Source organism: Anser anser (assembly GCF_964211835.1).
Source record: "Anser anser genome assembly, chromosome: 14".
Lineage (NCBI taxonomy): Eukaryota > Metazoa > Chordata > Aves > Anseriformes > Anatidae > Anser > Anser anser.
In genome coordinates, this window is record NC_139735.1 from 8328731 (window position 1) to 8345327 (window position 16597).

Sequence of the window (16597 nt, forward strand, 5' to 3'; positions counted from 1 at the left end):
TCTCTTTTTTTTTTTTTTTTTTTTTGTAAGTATTTTGACCAGAAATGTTGAAATGTTTGATTTCTAACCAGTGGTAGATTTTACTTGCGGTATGTAGGATCATTTGCTCCTCTACTTGCTATAGTCACGACTGATCCAATGTCATGAAAAACCTGAGTACTGCCAATTGCAAAGCACTCCTTATCAGCTGGGGTCTGTTACCTGTGAACTGTTCTGCTGTAGGTATGTTATTGCTGCTTCCTCCTCGTACAGTCCTGAAGTACGACTTCCTCCAGCACTCAATTCTACTATCCAACACTCAATTCTACTATCTAGGTCTTTGCCACATTAGTATAGGTGTTTCATAATTATTTAAAGCTTTTATTTTCACCCCATTGCAGTGAGAATAACTCTACTATTCCTACTTAAGACATGGGGAATTAAGGTCACAGAAACAGGGAGGAGGGCTACACTCACAGAGAAACCCAGGTATCTAATTTCTTTTTGGTCCCTAAACAGAATTTAACACGTTGGTATCCCTTTATGAACTGGGATCTGGAAAGCTATTTGCAGAACCTAATTTTCAGGTGAAGATGAGTATTGGCTTACAAAGAAACGTATGCATTTTATGTCCTGTAGGAGCTTTCCAACATCCTTCAGGAAGTCTGCGACTGAGCAAGGCACCAGATTCCCATCTCCTGACACCGAGCCACACTACCTAACTGATGCATTTCATACTTTCAGGAATGTATCCAATTTTTAATCTTTGATCTTGGTGTGAACTTACTTGATGTTATAAATTTTGAATTTTTAGTGTATTTTTGTACTGTTACAATTATGAAATTGGCTTCTCGTATTCATCTTCCTTCAGGAATCGGAGTAACGTGATTATTGGAATCGGTTCTTTGAAGCCTGCGATTCCACAGCTCTTTTTTTCTTTAGGCTGTCTCCAAGCAGTGACACCATGTCTAGGTCTCATCATAACAGCACTAATGAAAAAGCAAACCGAACAACCCATCATTAGGTTCATATGTCCTTTAGGATTCACTAATATCGCAATGAGTCAAGCTGCAGCGCTATCGTTTTGGCTGCAGTGTTTTATGGGCTCCCTGACCGAGTGAAGTCACACGGTCATCCGCGGGGCGCTGTGGGGCGAGCAGCATGCGGTCTCCTTGGAAACTGCAAAGTTGTGCACGAGGCTGGAGTGCATGTCCCAGAAAGGACAAGAGGAGAAGAGTGTCTGGTGGGAGATCTCCAGCCAGATTTTCGCTGGCCAATAGAGGAAAGCGTGGCCGGTGACTCGGCCTTTAATCCAGCCTGCTGCTCTCCCCATCTCTCACTTTTCTGACCCCCCATTAAAAACAGCAGCACGTTTCCTGGCAGGCTGCACATCCTGCCAGTGAGCTTTGGTGTTGCAGGGAGCTGAAACACAAGGAGATGCCCGCAGTAACAGCGTGTGCCGTGGGCTGTCGCCCCAAAGCAGCAGAAGCTGTGCACAGACAGCAGCAATTCATCTGTTCACCTCCCCACCCAGTGCCTGCTTCCAGAGGGGCCTCCTTCCCCAGGTTATATATAAATAAGGACCAAGGTGTTCCCAGGTGTAGCAGTGCATTAAAATCAATGCCTGCCAAAAATCAACTGCCGATGCCAAATATTTCCCCTTCCGTTGTGATAACAGCTTCATATTATGCAGAAAGACACTGCCAGCTCTGAAAATGAGAAGAGGAGTTGTCCCCAGTTCCTCTGCTAAAGCTCTCCGTTGTCACGGACTCTCCCTGTTTAGTTGGCAATTTTTTGGTTGTTATTGGTATTACAAGAGTACCTGGGAATCCCAGTTAAAGTCTGCAGCCCCGTGGAGAGAGCAGCTCCCTGGCCAGCTGCCGTAGAAGGCAGGTCCGGCCCTGGAGAGCTCACGGTCCTTGTGCCAGGGTGCGGTGATGGATGAGTTGGCCAAACGAGGCAGATGTGGTTTGGAAAAAACTTACTGCAGTGGGATGCGCAGAGTTTAGCAGAAAGGTCAGCTGGCTGCCTGAGAGATAGAAAGCAATGGGAACAATCTGTAAGCACTAAGCACGAGTAAATGATAAGATATGGTTTACCAGAGGATAGGTAATTGGACAGGTTTTTGGCACAAATGGGTGGAGCGGTGTGGGAGAACACATGGCAGTGCTTAAGGGAGAAGTTGGCTTGCAGCTTTCTCAGACTTGTGTCTGGGATACAGTAAAGCTAGGGAGTTCCTAGGCTTTTTCCTGCAGGGAAAAAAAAAAAAAAGAAAAAGCTTTTTTCTTTCTACCAATTCTACCAATTTCTTTTCATAGTGCCCAGAAGAGTTTCCTAGCTTTGTTTTTATTTGTTTTACCTTTCCTATAAAATTTATGGTCATCAAAATTTAAAAAGGTATCTTTTGGTAAAAGTTTTCAGACTTCTTACAAAGCCACATTTTGAAAACCAAATGTGTTCACCAAGAAACTCCTTGTTCATTTTCTGTCTCTGTCAGGTTTTCACAGGGAAAAATCTGAACAAAACACTAACCCCATTGAAGGTTTTGGCTAGTAAATGTTTCCAAGTTTGCTGAAAAGGTGTTTTTCCTGAGAAACATTCTGATGCAAACACTTCAATCAACTTCTGAAATTAGAAAGAAAAAAATATTAACAGAAATTTGCTAAAGTTTCCTAAAGGGAAACAAGTGTCAACATTAGATAATTAAGAACCAGGAATCTCTCTCGCTGGCAGTCTTTTCTCAGACAACAAAACAGCTTCCTTGAACTCAACTTGACTCCTCAGTGCTGTGTCAGAGTATGGAGATTAGCCTTGGAAAACAAGCTGGAGGCAGGAGAGGATGCTGCACTGTTGGGCTTGCAGGCAACAAGCAAAACAAAAAGGATGGAAAGAATAAACAGGTTCGAGGGGAGCTTCTGCTGATAGCGGTAGGAAATCTGGTTGTAGAGTCAGGCCTGAACGTATAGCTGAGATTTTAGAGAAAATGTTTGCCTAGAAGACGGTGTAATCTCACAGCAGGAGGGGTGAGGAACCCGAGCGTCCAGCTGCAGGAAAGGAGCGGTGCACTGGAAAGAGGAGCTGCCCTGGCAGACGTGTGTGAAGACAAACTATGCTCTTTGTTCGGAGGAAAATTTTGGACTGGAATGCAATTCACTGAACTATTGAGGAAAGTAACACAGAAAGAGAGTGCTTCTGGGAGATTTCCGTTAGAAATTGCAAAATCTTTTTCCCCCCTTTCTCTGCCCAGTGCAATTAAACAGTAATAGGAGCGCGTTGCACAGTTTATGAAGCAATAATCCAGTTCCCAAATGGATAAACCGGGAGACTGATGGCCAAGTCATTTATTCCAATGAGGAAAATAGATTATTGCTTAGGAAAGCAGCAGGATGGCATTGTTACAATTATTCTGCTGTCTGAGTTTATCAGCTCAAAAATCTAGATAGGAATTCTTTCTCTGGGCTTGGTTTCTGCTTTCCTCGCTGGCGTTGCCAGCCCCGTGCGAGGCGTCCTGCTGACTGCCGCGGTTACCTGTGGAGCGAGGCACGGCTCTTGGCGAGCGCGAGTGACGGGATGAGGGCTTGAGGCTGCAACAAAACATGGTAGCTAGCGAAGTCGGTGCAATTTTGGCCAGGATACGTGGAGACATAACATTATGAAGTAGGAATGTAACAGCTCTCATGTGACTGCGCTGGGGATATTGTGCTTAGTTCTAAGCACCTCGTTAACAGAAACGTATTAACAAACTGGAAGGGATCCAGCGAAGAGAAAGTCAGTTGGGTATGTTGATTTACGAATTAAGATGGGCCTGAGTGGCCGATGTCCAATCTGAATCCCTGCTGGAACGCCTCCAGATCTTGCAGATGTTTGTGGGTTCAGGACTTTATGATCCCGAGTCCGCTGGAGTCAGTCAAAAGACTGCCATTGGCTCCAGTGATCGCTGGATTTGGGTCTGCTTGAAGAAACCTTGGCTGAACAGTGATTAAGGCTAAGGATATATATATAACTTGGAAAAAGAGTAAATAAAGGGGAATGTGATGTAAGCTTGGAACTATTAGAAGAGTGCAAATGTGAGGACCACCGTCTTGGCTGATATACTGGGAAAATGAACTGGGGACCTTCAGAGTTGGAAGCAAGAGCTTTTTAACAGCATGAGCCAAGGTGGCCAGACTGCAGCGTGTCCTCCTCTGGATCTGGGAAGCGAGCAGAGTGCCTCCAGGGACGGCATTAACCCAGTCCTGACAGGCACGAGGAACTCCATAGCAGTAATTGACAGAGCCGTCATTTCAGGAGCAGGGGATACATTTAAGAAAAAGAAATGAGTTTCGCAGTCATTAAGTGATGAGCCAGAGTCGCAAAACCCCTATATATTTTTCTGAACAAGCTTTCTGTATGAACAGATTGGATGGCTACTTGGAAAGCAAATTGCTCTTGTGATCGTTTAGTTTTTGGTGTCGTGGATCCATGATGTGACTCCTCCTCTCTCCCTCACCGTACAAATCCAGCCTTTTATTTGATCCTGAGATCATGCTTTAGGATGTGGTCATGAAGACTGTTTCAGCTCGAGCTGATTCTGCTACCCAGGTGGGAGTCCCTGCCCTGAAGCTGTGTTTCCACCTCCGACAGAAGCTTTCCCTGTGGTCAGGGTATTCTTGCGATTTCTTTCCCATACAAAGCTTCCTCATCTAATATGGACACAGTGCTCACACCACAGGATTTTTCTTCCTGGGAACACTAGTACTGGCTCTTTTATTTACCTAGTTCTTTCCAGGAATTTTGTATCATGGAAATATCACCCCCTTTCCAGTTTGGCTGAAGTTTGCCAGCAGGTACACAAATTGTCAGACAGGAAAAATGACAAAGATATGATGATCTCTCAAACTTTTTTTTTCTTTTTCTCAGTAAAATTGGCCAAACAGACCTGTTTGTTTATATATTCCGTAATGACATACAAATCTGACTCAGGGAGAGCCGACTTCTTCCCAGAATACCAAAAACTTCGGAGCAATTAGTGGAAAAAGCTCTGTTGTTTCAAAAGCTGCATGCCTGCTGCCTGCTTTGTTCCCTTAGCCCAGCTGTAAAGCAGGAGCATACCACGATGGTGGTGCACGGAGACTTGCTTACAGATCTTTGCTAATGTCTGCTTGCTTTTTATTCCAAATGCTGCTTGCAACGTAAAATCATATCCCAAGCAACAGATATTTCTCTACAAATAAGGAACCAATTTATGTCACAGAGTCTGAAATAATATATTAAAAATCAAAAAAAGGAAAGCAAATGTTGCTGAACTTTGTGTAACTGAAAGTGCTGCTAACGTCCATTGTAAGGCTGTTGGCTCCAGCCAGTGCGTGTTGTGATTGAATTTACTTAGTTCTGTGTAAACAGTGGATCAGACAGGTTTTGTTCAGATTATTTTTTTTGAAAGTACAAATGCGAGGCTGGAAATCTCCAGTGGATGTTGTTTCGTGTCAGTGACATAAGATGGGGCTAAAATCTTTCCAAACTTCGTACTGTAGGTGCCTTAGCAGACTTGGTAATATCACAGCAGGGAACAGCAACGTCACATCTGGAACATTACAAAATTGGCAATGCTGAAAAGGCATTAGTAAACATTATTAAGAATTCCTTGCAGGCAATTAGACTACAACAATATCTTTGGAGAGTTTTTTTTTTCTTTTTTTTTTTTTTCTTTTGCATCTTTATTTCTATCTTGCTAATGAGAGACTAATGAGCCACAGACTTGTTACCTAGAAGGAATATCTCGACAAAGCTCTAGTGAACTTAAAACCAGTATTTACAGACTGATGACTGTTCGCATTTATTATATGTTTTAAATAAGGAGGGACTCCAGTTAAAAAAAAAAAAAAAAAAAGGAAACAAGTTGTTCCTTGCTAAGAGATTTCTGAAACTCTAAATGTCAAAAGTTTCCTAATGCCGAGGTTAAAGCCTTCCACCTTTCCCACCATTTAGGACGGAGCACAGATATGTGCAATTTTTGTGTATTTCTGCTTTGCTGTTACCAAAATATTAGACTTCTCTGGCCATTGCAAAACCTCCTTGTTCCTTTCAGTGAATTCAAGAGATTTTTTTTTTTTTTTGCTTCCATAGGAAACCAAACTAGTAAAAAAGTTGGCATGGACCCACTGTCTATGTAGGTATGTATCTACGCCCCTGTTCACAGGGCTTTTTTTGTGAACACAGGTCTCTGTCCTTCTGGCTTTCTAACCTTAACTAACTGAAAGGCTGCAGATAAGACATTGGAGAATCTCAAGCAGAGCACACTCACAGTTGTGCCAGGCACAAGGAAATTACCAAGAAATTATCAGTAGCTCTGATACAAGCCTAGCGGTTAAGGCACTTTAATGGGACTTTGGAGCCTTGGCTAAGTTCAGTTGTTCTGCTACCACGTCCCTCTGTCCTTGAGCAAGTCGTGCATGGATAGCTTTTAAAAACCTCTCATACAGGCTGCCTAAATCCAACCTGAGCTGTTGGGCTGAGTAGTCCAACAACTACAGTATCTGGATAGATAAACATCTCTAGTACGTGCCCTGTAGGAGCACTGAACGCAGAGACATTTGCAACTGGATCCTAACTCAGCACTTGAGCAAGCATTTAATGTCAGTCGAGGAGAATTTAGTCTCCAAAGAGCATGTACCCAAAATAGAGCTTATTGTGACCACGCTATAAATACGCTCACACCTTCCTCTCCCCTTCCCACCCCAGAAGATCCTACTGCATTCAATGCATGGTGGCAAAGCCAGCCTCAATATCTTTGCTCCCAGAGATGGGGAGTGTGAAAACTCGTTTTGATTTAGAAACAGCTGTTTTGACATCATTCCCTTTGCGAGGATGCATAAAAGTTTTTGGGTTTGTTCCAGACCAAGTTAGGAAACCTTGAATGTTGCCACAGAAGAGTTCTCGGGCTGCTCACTTTCTTTCAAATTTTCCAGGGTTATTTTCCCTTGGGATATCTGGTTAACTTGTTTAAGTTGCCGGTTCCTCTGGCATCTTGGATCTTTCACCTTGACCTGCTTATTCCTGGCTTCTCCCTTTTCCCATTCTGCGTCCCACACGCTTATTTGTTTTATCTGGTCCGTTACAGAAGCCATTGTGTTCACTGGAAGCTGACATCCGGGACTTGGCATCCATTACAGGGCTAACAAAAGGCCGTAATCCAGGCTTTTCAACTGTTCATCCACACGGCTCGACATCAGCTGTGCAGGAGCGTAAACCTGCGATTACCAAGCACGGGGCGGCTCTCCCACCTGTTCCATCATTTCTCCACCTTATGTGCACTCGCTCTGAGGACTGTAAGCAATTACTCTGCTAGGTACTAAATACGATATGCAGCACATGGTAGTGTAAAATTATGGAATTTGGGGGTTTTAATGAGCTCAGGTGCAATACAAAAGAACTTTTTTTTTTTTTTTTCCCTGTCCATAAAATTATATGGCTTGGAATCAGGGGTTTATACAGCCCTGGACAAAGCCATTTTATTTAAAGGGTGGGTGTGGGGGGGGAATACAACAACAACAACACCCTAGCCCAGCACAATTATATGCAGATTTGTTCATAAATCTGGGCTGGAGCAGATGTGCTGCACATGTTGAAAATCCAGAGCATGTTGCTGGAACTTGAAACATAAACATGAACCTGTTTCCAAAGAGGAAAATCTGCTCACAGCAAGGAGCTGACCCCGTGCTTTAAACAAAGATCAAGTCCATTCTGCCTATTGTGCCTTTGCCATGTGTTTACTTTCCTTGCTTGGTGCCTAGGGTAGCTTAAGGAATAGCCAGAAGAAAAGAAACAATTTACCTAGGTCAGAAAAGAGCCAGTGGCACTCTGGGCACGAGGAAACAAGAGGTAGGATGTGACCCAACCCATCGAGCTAGCAAGGGTCCTATTAGGCTGGGTCAGGAGTATCACGCCAGATCTCTCATCTGTATTTTTAGATGCTTGAAGTCTTTTGTCCTGTAGCTAAATCCCGTAGAAAAACATAACAGCACTTCACAGTGGGTAAGGCTGTAAGAAACAGTCTGCTTTAAAAATGAACCTGCACTCTGTAGGTAGTTGGAAGTGAAGTTCCTGTAGCTGGCTGCGTGATTAAATTCCTTTGGAGGGTAGCAGGGCATGCTCTTGAAGACTCTGCACCCTGACTGAGTGCCACCATACTCACTCTGTTTAATGGTGGTGAGCTGAAATGCTGACAGCCCCTCCTACCCGAGGCTGGGAGCTGCCAGCTTTTGGCACCATCTCTTGTAAGCCTGTCTGATATGTGTGGTAGGATACAAGGTTATTTTTCTCTTTTCTTGGCTTTTTATTTTGTCAAGAATGAGTTTGGGTTGCTTGAGAGGGACTGAGAATGCAAAGTGCTTTCCTCCTGACTGGTGAAAAAGATTAGCCCTCCAGGTAAGGGGCAGAGGTGGCTTTCTGGTTAGCATGAGGCTCCTTACATCCCATCTGCACCACACGGGTGAAGAAAGGTGTTCATTTACCAGACACGCTGATGCCATGACCTACACAAACACTGAGGTTCCAGCTCTCTTTCTTCTTCTGGAAGAAAAGAGGTGGTGGAAGTGGTCATCTGTGTGTGTGTGTGTTCTTGTAACTCTCCCTGGGAGGTGCTGGATTAAGGCATGCCACTGAAAGCCATGCTCACCCACCTCTCCTTCCACCCAGAGGCTGGGCTGCTGGTGGCGTTAAGGACTTTTGTCCCTAGGACCAAAAGACAATAAATATTGGAGCCACTACTTGTGTGGGCAGTCAGCTGCAATACCCTTCCTATAGGAGGGAGGTATTTTCCCAGAGGTTTCAGAGCTTGAGAAACCTGCACCTCTCTGGCCAACTGCTCATGTTTTATTTTTCTTTAAATCAAAGAGCCATGAAAGGGAATGGCTGTTAAAAATCATCAGGTAGATGTAGTTGTAGGCTGGATCAGAAAGGAAATGAACAATTTATGCTGAGAACAGTCACAAATAAAACAAATCTCTGGTTAGCTGACTATAAAAGAGCCGTGTATCTGGATCAGCCCCTTGCTTGCTGCCACTTTCTTGCCCAACGTCTGTTTCCACCCATGCGGAGAGGGACGGGGCTGCCCTGCTTAAATGTTACGAGCATTAAACCTGCTGAGGGCAGCGAGGTACCTACATGGAGCAGGACTGAACAGGTATCGTGATGACTAATCGAAAATGGGTTTCTATTTGAGAAATACCCACATGCGAGAAGTCCATTAGCTAATGAGGTTTCCGAGGTGTTTTACACTCTTGTAGCCCAAAGGCACAGACAGTAGAGAGCCCTGGCACCACACCACTGGCAAAGCTAAAAGGCTGTCGGTGCTGACATGTTCACCTTACACTGGAAAGTTTTAAATGTTCCCAGTGGCCCAACTATTTGTCCTTCCACCTGCCTACCGTTCAATCCATTGCCCGCAAATATGGTAAGAGGAAGAAAAGATGCATTATTATTAATAAATGAATGGAGCTATTTTGCTATTTATTATTTAAGTCCTCAATACCAGCAGGCTTTAGTGATACATGAAATACAGGCAAGTAATTTATTTATTAGGGAAAATAATGATTTTTTTCTCCCCGTTCTGGAGCCCTCTCTGACCCAAAACAGCAGGGGGTTTATCAAATACAAATACGATGACTTGTAATTTTAGAGTCTTTCAGAGCACTGTAACTGACAACCTTTTTAACATAAGTACATTGAGCAAATAATTTATAGAAGTATTCTGGGAATATTTTAGGGTGTTTTATTACTACTTCTGAAAGCTATGGCATGTTATTGATTTTGGTGTATTAATATAACCTAAAAGTGAGGGCACATGCTTGCCTCCTAATCCAAATCAGCTTTGATGGCAACCCATATATTTTACTGAAAGGAGCCTTGAACTAACGGCAGAGGTTAACAATTACACATCATAGCCAAAAGTTTAAGATAATGAATTTTGCTCATTACACACTGTCCAGCTCCAGCCATGGGAAGTTCCCCACTGCTCCCTCCTCCATGTTTCATCCAAACCTCTCCAGTCGCTATTTGTCAGGATTGTGAAGCCTTATTCTCGCATTCATGTCATGCAATTTACATTGTATTCATGAAGGCTTCCACTGAGGAAGTGTAATCATCATTACTGTTTTCTGTACGCCATAAAAATAGTGTATTTCTCTTAAAACGGGATTGCTTGCTTGCTTTATATTTTTTTCATGTATATATATGTGTGCGTGCGTGTGTGTACACAGGCATATGTATAGGTAACGACTGCTGTTATATATACACGAGCGGATGTGGGCATTTCTCTGATTCCTTCTTTGCTGTGCCTAGACTCTCCAAACCGAAGCACCAAACCTGTGCTCTTCTTTTCTCTCTTCCCACGTTTTTTCCGTTAATCTCTGTTGACAATTAGTTTCACCTCTGTTAATGCAGTTCTGGAGGACTTTCTATTCCCCGCTTAGTTTTTGGTTTTAAAAAGGAACAGTGGACAATTTTTAAGTGCCCTGACATGGGAATGCCATCATAGGAATGCCTTTGAACTGTGGTTCTTCTCTAGCTGTGCTTTTTTAAGAGCATCCAAACTGATCTAATTGCCATTGTCTTCCTCCTCTTTCAACAGACAATGGCTTCTTTTTTCTTGTCTTTCTTTTCCTGATCACTTACTGGTGCCATCAGTGTTGGCTTAGGCATGGGAATTCTTGGTTCTGCCCAGCTTTTTGAGAATGCAGGAGAAACTTTTGGGACAGCTCTGCAGCCCCAGGGACCCTTACTGGTGCACAGACAGGCAGTTTCAATGGCAGAGTGAGGAAAACAGGCAAGGAGCAGCCAGGAGAAAAAATCCTTCCAGATTTGTACCTTGCTTCGGACTTTTTTCGGACTCCAGGGCTGGGCAGCTGGGAGTTGTGCCGCACCCAGGAAGGATCTTGCTTCTCTTTACAACATGACTTGTGTTTAAAGAGCCTGTACTTGGGGAATGGGGTGAGGTGAACTGAGGAGTATGCATTAAAATAGCATAAATTATGGAGGTTTTATTTTTATTTGGGGGAAGGAATCCAATCAAAATAACTCTGGAGGGGGGAAAAAGCATACAGAAGTTGAGGAGCAGGGAAGAGGCCATCTGGCTGAACATGCCGCCCGTTAAAATGTACCTTAATCCCCACTTCCTGCTTTTTTTGCCATATGCTTTTCTGTGTGAAAAGTCAGATACAAAGCGGTGCCCTTAAAAGAGAAGTTTCATTTCTGGTCACCTAAAAAGGTGACTCTTAATTAAATCCAAAAGAGGCATTTTATATCAGAGTAGATTTATTCACATCTTTATTTTCCAATAAAGTCTGCTTGCCCCTCCTGTCCTTGTGGCATGACTGATGCCACTTCCCACCCAAGACATTTCTGGAGGAAGGATTTTTCCTCCCCTTTTTTACACAATTTAAAATTTGCTTTATTGTTTCGGTGGTAGAACTCCATTGGTGTTTGTGCCCTGGTGTAGTTAATGCCCTCCTTCTCAAAGGAAGAACACCAAGGCCTTGGGTTGAAGTAGGGTGGCATCTGCTTCCTTTGCAGTCAACATTTAATGATTTGTAAATAGTCCTAGTGGACCAGCAGAGGAGGGGAGATGCTTAAATGCAGTGCTGAGCAATTGCAAATGTGAATTAGTTCTTGGGATTGTTGCAGGCTGGGTTTTATTGGTATGGGTTTTGGAACATCCTACACAGGGCTTGATATTGAGGAGCATTTATTGAACCTGTGATTTTCAAGTTTTAATTTTTTTTTTAAGCTTTCAATGCAAGTCTTCAAGCTCTGGCTAATTCTTACTGCAAGTCGCTCCCAGGGAACTTGAAAATCTGTGAATGAGCTCTCCCATCCATGCATTGCATCCCTCGTGTAGGATAGCCCAGAGCAGTGGTGGGACAAGTAGGCAGCTTGCCCCGGGTCCCTTGGCTAGCAGGATACAGACAGGCCCACCACAGTATCATATTTCCTAATGTGCAGTCGACTGCCCAAATTACAGCACTCCTTTTTTCCAGGTGCACATGATACAGAGAGCTCCTGTTGTTGTTTTGGGTTCTTTATTTTTAGGTTCAGCAGATTTTATTGGGTTATTTTCCTACCCCGTGAACACAGGCACCCGCTAGTCAATAACAATCGCTCCATTAAAAAAGAAAAATAAAATCTTCAGTGTTAGCTGCACACACTAGAAATAAAATAAAAGAATAGAAAAGGAGAAAGATGAAGGGAAAACCAGATGCCAAACACTGTTTTACATGACATGACGTTTGGCGTCCTATAGACTCATGTCTTTGAATGAATGCAAGTAAAACATTAACAGAAAAGGCGCATTGTATCGCGTTCTCCTTCCATTCTTTGATATTATCCCCTCTGAAAATGAAGATGCTTATTTAACAGCTGCATTATCTTAAATGAACTTTTGGCTTCCAACCTGAGAACATTTTGGCCCCGACAAGACTCTCCTGAGGTTATGAACAAATCAATAGTAGCCAGGAATAGCCGGGTGGAGAGGCTCTCCGTGCTCCTTTTAGCTACCAGACCTCCTTCAGCTCCAAACCTCGTTACACATGAACCCATAGCCAAGTAAATGCTGGGATTTTAGTCACAGCAAGGACGACCTCTGATTCCTCCTCTCCCATCCCCTGCAATTGCTTGGCCAGCAGTCAGCCCCTCTCCTAGGCCAGACCTCCCCTTCTGCTGCTACTTCCAGTGGCACCACAAAAAGCAAAATCCCAACCCCGTGTCTTCTGCTCCTAAGTGTTCGGCTGCGAGCACCAGTCACAACTGGTTTGTGTTCCCTGCTTGCTTCTGCCGTTGAGGCTTTATTTAGGCTTGATAGTGAGTGAAACAGTCAGGTGTAAGATTTTAGGTCTCCGCTCAGATGAATTGCGCACGGTGCACGCCAAGCAGCCCGAGTGTTTACAACAGCCTGTGACAGAACACGTTACCCGCTGCGACGTGAGGCACTGCCACAGAAATATGGCACATTGCACAGGAATTGCTTTTACAGCAAGCTGAAAGTCGTGTTATTAGGGTTCGCTATTGGATTAACCCACCGCCAGGCAATCCAGCCGGATACCAGCAGTGAGGATTTATTACCGGCCGTGACTTGTAGTCACATCGGAGCTCACGATGAAATCCCGGTGTGTGGGTGTGTGTGTCTATAGGGGTGTGTGTGTACGTCTGTCTATGTGTGTGCGTGTGTCTATGTGTGTGTGTATCAGTGCTGGGAGGGACAGGGAGAGCGGCCGATCTGTAGGGGAGCTGGGCACGAGCTCCCATGGAGTGGCACTGCAGCTGCAGCCCTTTGCAGCATCTCACGTCCCATGCTTGGGGTTAAAAACTCCTCCCTTGTTGCCCAAACTGTGTCACTGAAAGGCACTTGGGGGTGAAGGAGGGGTGCAGTTTGTGTCTGGGTTACACAGATGGAGCCCGCTGGGGTTATAGAATAACTAGGGTTATTCTATTTGGTAGGTCCAAAAGTCTTTGCTGTTGCGTTCAGCAGCCCTGTGATTATTCAGGTTGCGTCCTCTCCCCCGATACTGCCACCCAGCACGCCGATTTGTTTCAGATCTGTCAGTGTGGTGGGGGAGGTATGAATGCCTGTCCAGGGGGAATCACTCCGACACATCGCCTGTGTGTTCTGCGGACAGCCCAGCGACCTGCCAACAGATGGCACTGATTTTCACCCATGGTTTGATGGCTGGGACCGAATTCTTACCTGCGACCAAAAAGCTCTGTCCCTAACTGCCAGCTAGGATCAGCTGTACTTTACCTCTTTCAGCCATGCAAATACTAAAAATTGAAAAAAAAAAAAAAAAAAAGGAAAATATTTCTACTTTTGCTTGCAGCTGTTTAACCTATGTCCCGTCCCCCCTTCACTCCATTCCTGTGAAATACAAACAGTTTTTGTCAAGAAATGTCAATTTTTCTCAATTACCAGCCTGTGGGTAACCAGACCACCATTGTACGTGGCAATAATGAGCAAGCTTTAATGTCAAAAAAGCCAACTAATGAGGTAATTAACCTGTTATTATATGATGACTATGCACTTGCATGCTTGATGGCTTCAATGTAATTAAAAACTTTTAATATGTGCCTGTTTGTGACCTATGAAACAACTGAGAGGTTCTGAGGATTCAAGCTTTTTTCTTTTTCTCTTTCTTTCTTTCTTTCTTTCTTTCTTTCTTTCTTTCTTTCTTTCTTTCTTTCTTTCTTTCTTTCTTTCTTTCTTTCTTTCTTTTTCTTTCTTTTCTTTCTTTTCTTTCTTTCTTTCTTTTTCTTTCTTTCTTTCTTTTTCTTTCCTTCATTCCTTCCTTCTGCCTGCCTGCCTGCCTGCCTGCCTTTCTGCCTTTCTGCCTTTCTGTCTGCCTTTCTTATACATACAGTTTTGCTGCCTTTGAGCCCTAAAACTGCATATGAGACTTAGAAACAGATTTGACCCTATGGAAATCCTTTGGAGGAATTAGAGGACCGCAGCCTACAAACCATTGACCATTGCGACCTGAGTTTTCTGCAATGGGACAAAGAGTATTTGTTTTGGATTATATCACGGAGAGTTAAGAGACAGTGTAGCACAAATCACAATGTGGAATTTTAATCTTTGATTTAGCAGATGATCTAGGCTGCTGCCAGAACAACACTTCAGTAAATACTGTAATTGAAATTTGAATGTGAGTGTTCTTGAAATCTGTGGAACTGCTCACAGGTTCAAGTTAAGCACATGCTTAAAATATTTGCTGAATCAGTCTGGGAGCATCTAGAAAAGCTGCCTGTTCTTAAACTTTAAATCCACAAAAGGAATAATCTTCATTTGGGTAACATGAACCTTGCAGAGATTCTATCCGGAGTGCCTCCTTCTAACAGCACCGGGGGATCGCTAACTTCCTATTTCTCCAGAATAATTTCTTCCTATCCTTAAGACTGCGCTTGCTGCTACAAGAGTCTTTTTCTTCCTCCTTTAGATGTCCCTCCCCAGCTGGTAATTTATTATTATTTTAAATCAGTACACACATAAACATTGCTATTTTAATTAGGGAGAAGCAAACAGAAGTCACAGGCTATAAGGCACTGCGAGTACGCTTGCTACTCTCACATTTTAATTATTTATTGAAGTAAATAAAATTAAATATTTTCATAGCGATCCAGAACAGGATTTGAAGTAATTACTCTGTCAAATTCATCAAAAATTCTCTCATCAAAATAAAAACCTTGATGTCATTGAATAATTTATAATACAAATACACAGAAATTGTAAAGTATTATAAATAGAAAACTGCAGGGTAAGTGAACATGAATTAGTTAAGGGTTATGTTTCTGAAAGAGCCTGTCATAAGCTGTATAAATTTTTAATAAGTGTTTTTGAGGCCTAATTTTCAGTGTACAGTATATACCAACAACTACAGGAAACAACCCGAGAATGGTGATTTAAAAACACAGCTGTTTGCAAGAGAGGCCAGATTGTGCCTCCTCTTCCCGGGCCTTTCTCTCACACAATTGGAACTAATGATGTTTGCCACCAAATGCCTATGGCTTAACATGAATCATCTGCCTAAACAGCAAATCTATTAAGTACATATCATCTCTATTATTATCAATGAATACCAAGCGCTGGGACAATATCTAGCCTGTTAAAATCCCAACTGTCTGGTGAGGCATCCCTACGCCAGTGACCTGACACCAGCCTGCCTGTGCTTAGGCTTTGGGAGTGTTTCTGGTGTCACCGAGGACCTCTCCTCCTTGTGCGGTGGCTGGAAGGGGCTGTCAGCCTTCCCTGGCACCTGCACAGCCTGATCCTGCAAGCTGCCGTCTCCCTACCACTTGTAAAAGGAGCTGGAAGTGCCAAGCACCTTGCAGGGGGATGGCAGCTTTTGCATTTGATCTTGTAATGCCGAAGGGGAATCTCCGTGTTATCAATAAGCAAGAATGTGTCAGAAGCAAAACCTCTGATCTCAAATCCCCCGACATCACTTGCTCTTCTTTTTCTGATTCTTACTGAGTTTCAGATCAAAATTTTCTGCTAAAAGGCCTCCCATAAAACAAATTAGCAACAGATCTGGTCCTTCCCATGCTAAAGCCATTGTTTTCAGTGGATCTGAGATGGGTACAAATACCAACAGCCTTTCGAAAAACTACCACTGCCAACCCACGGTAGACTTGAAAAATAAAACTTCCTCCTTCCCAGCCAAATGAAACCTGAGATTTGTGTTTGGATCTCGATCTGAGACAGCAAAGGAAACCTGCTGCAGCTCTGCTGAGGCTGAGGGAGCTCTGGGTGCAGCGGTGTAAAGCTGAAGTAACACCACTGGAGTCAGTGGATTTGTTCGGACTTAATCCCGTCATAATGAAGAGCACATTTCAGCTGTATGCCTAGAAGTCTTTTTTTTTCTTTTTCTTTTTTTTTTTTTTTTTTCCACTTCTTTTTTATAAAGGTCATTAGACAAATTGTACTTCTAATCCTAAAAGTAGTTCTAGAGATTTGGTGCCATGTGCTGTTTATTCTGTTTTAAGAGGGATCATTTCAGGGAGTTTTTTTTCCTTTGCTTTCTTGTTGCACATCACCATTTTGGTAGACATGTCAGTTCAGATCATATCTGCCTAAAACTTTGTTTTTCAAGAGCCG

At 43.3% G+C, this 16597-nt stretch overlaps 1 long non-coding RNA gene across 1 annotated transcript; it reads left to right on the plus strand.

The window, feature by feature from the left end:
- Positions 1 to 676: 676 nt before the first annotated feature.
- On the plus strand, positions 677 to 10615 carry LOC310881598. Its single transcript, XR_014572466.1, has 3 exons — positions 677 to 4560; positions 6085 to 6131; positions 7079 to 10615. It is a non-coding gene; the product is annotated as an uncharacterized lncRNA (long non-coding RNA).
- Positions 10616 to 16597: the final 5982 nt, after the last annotated feature.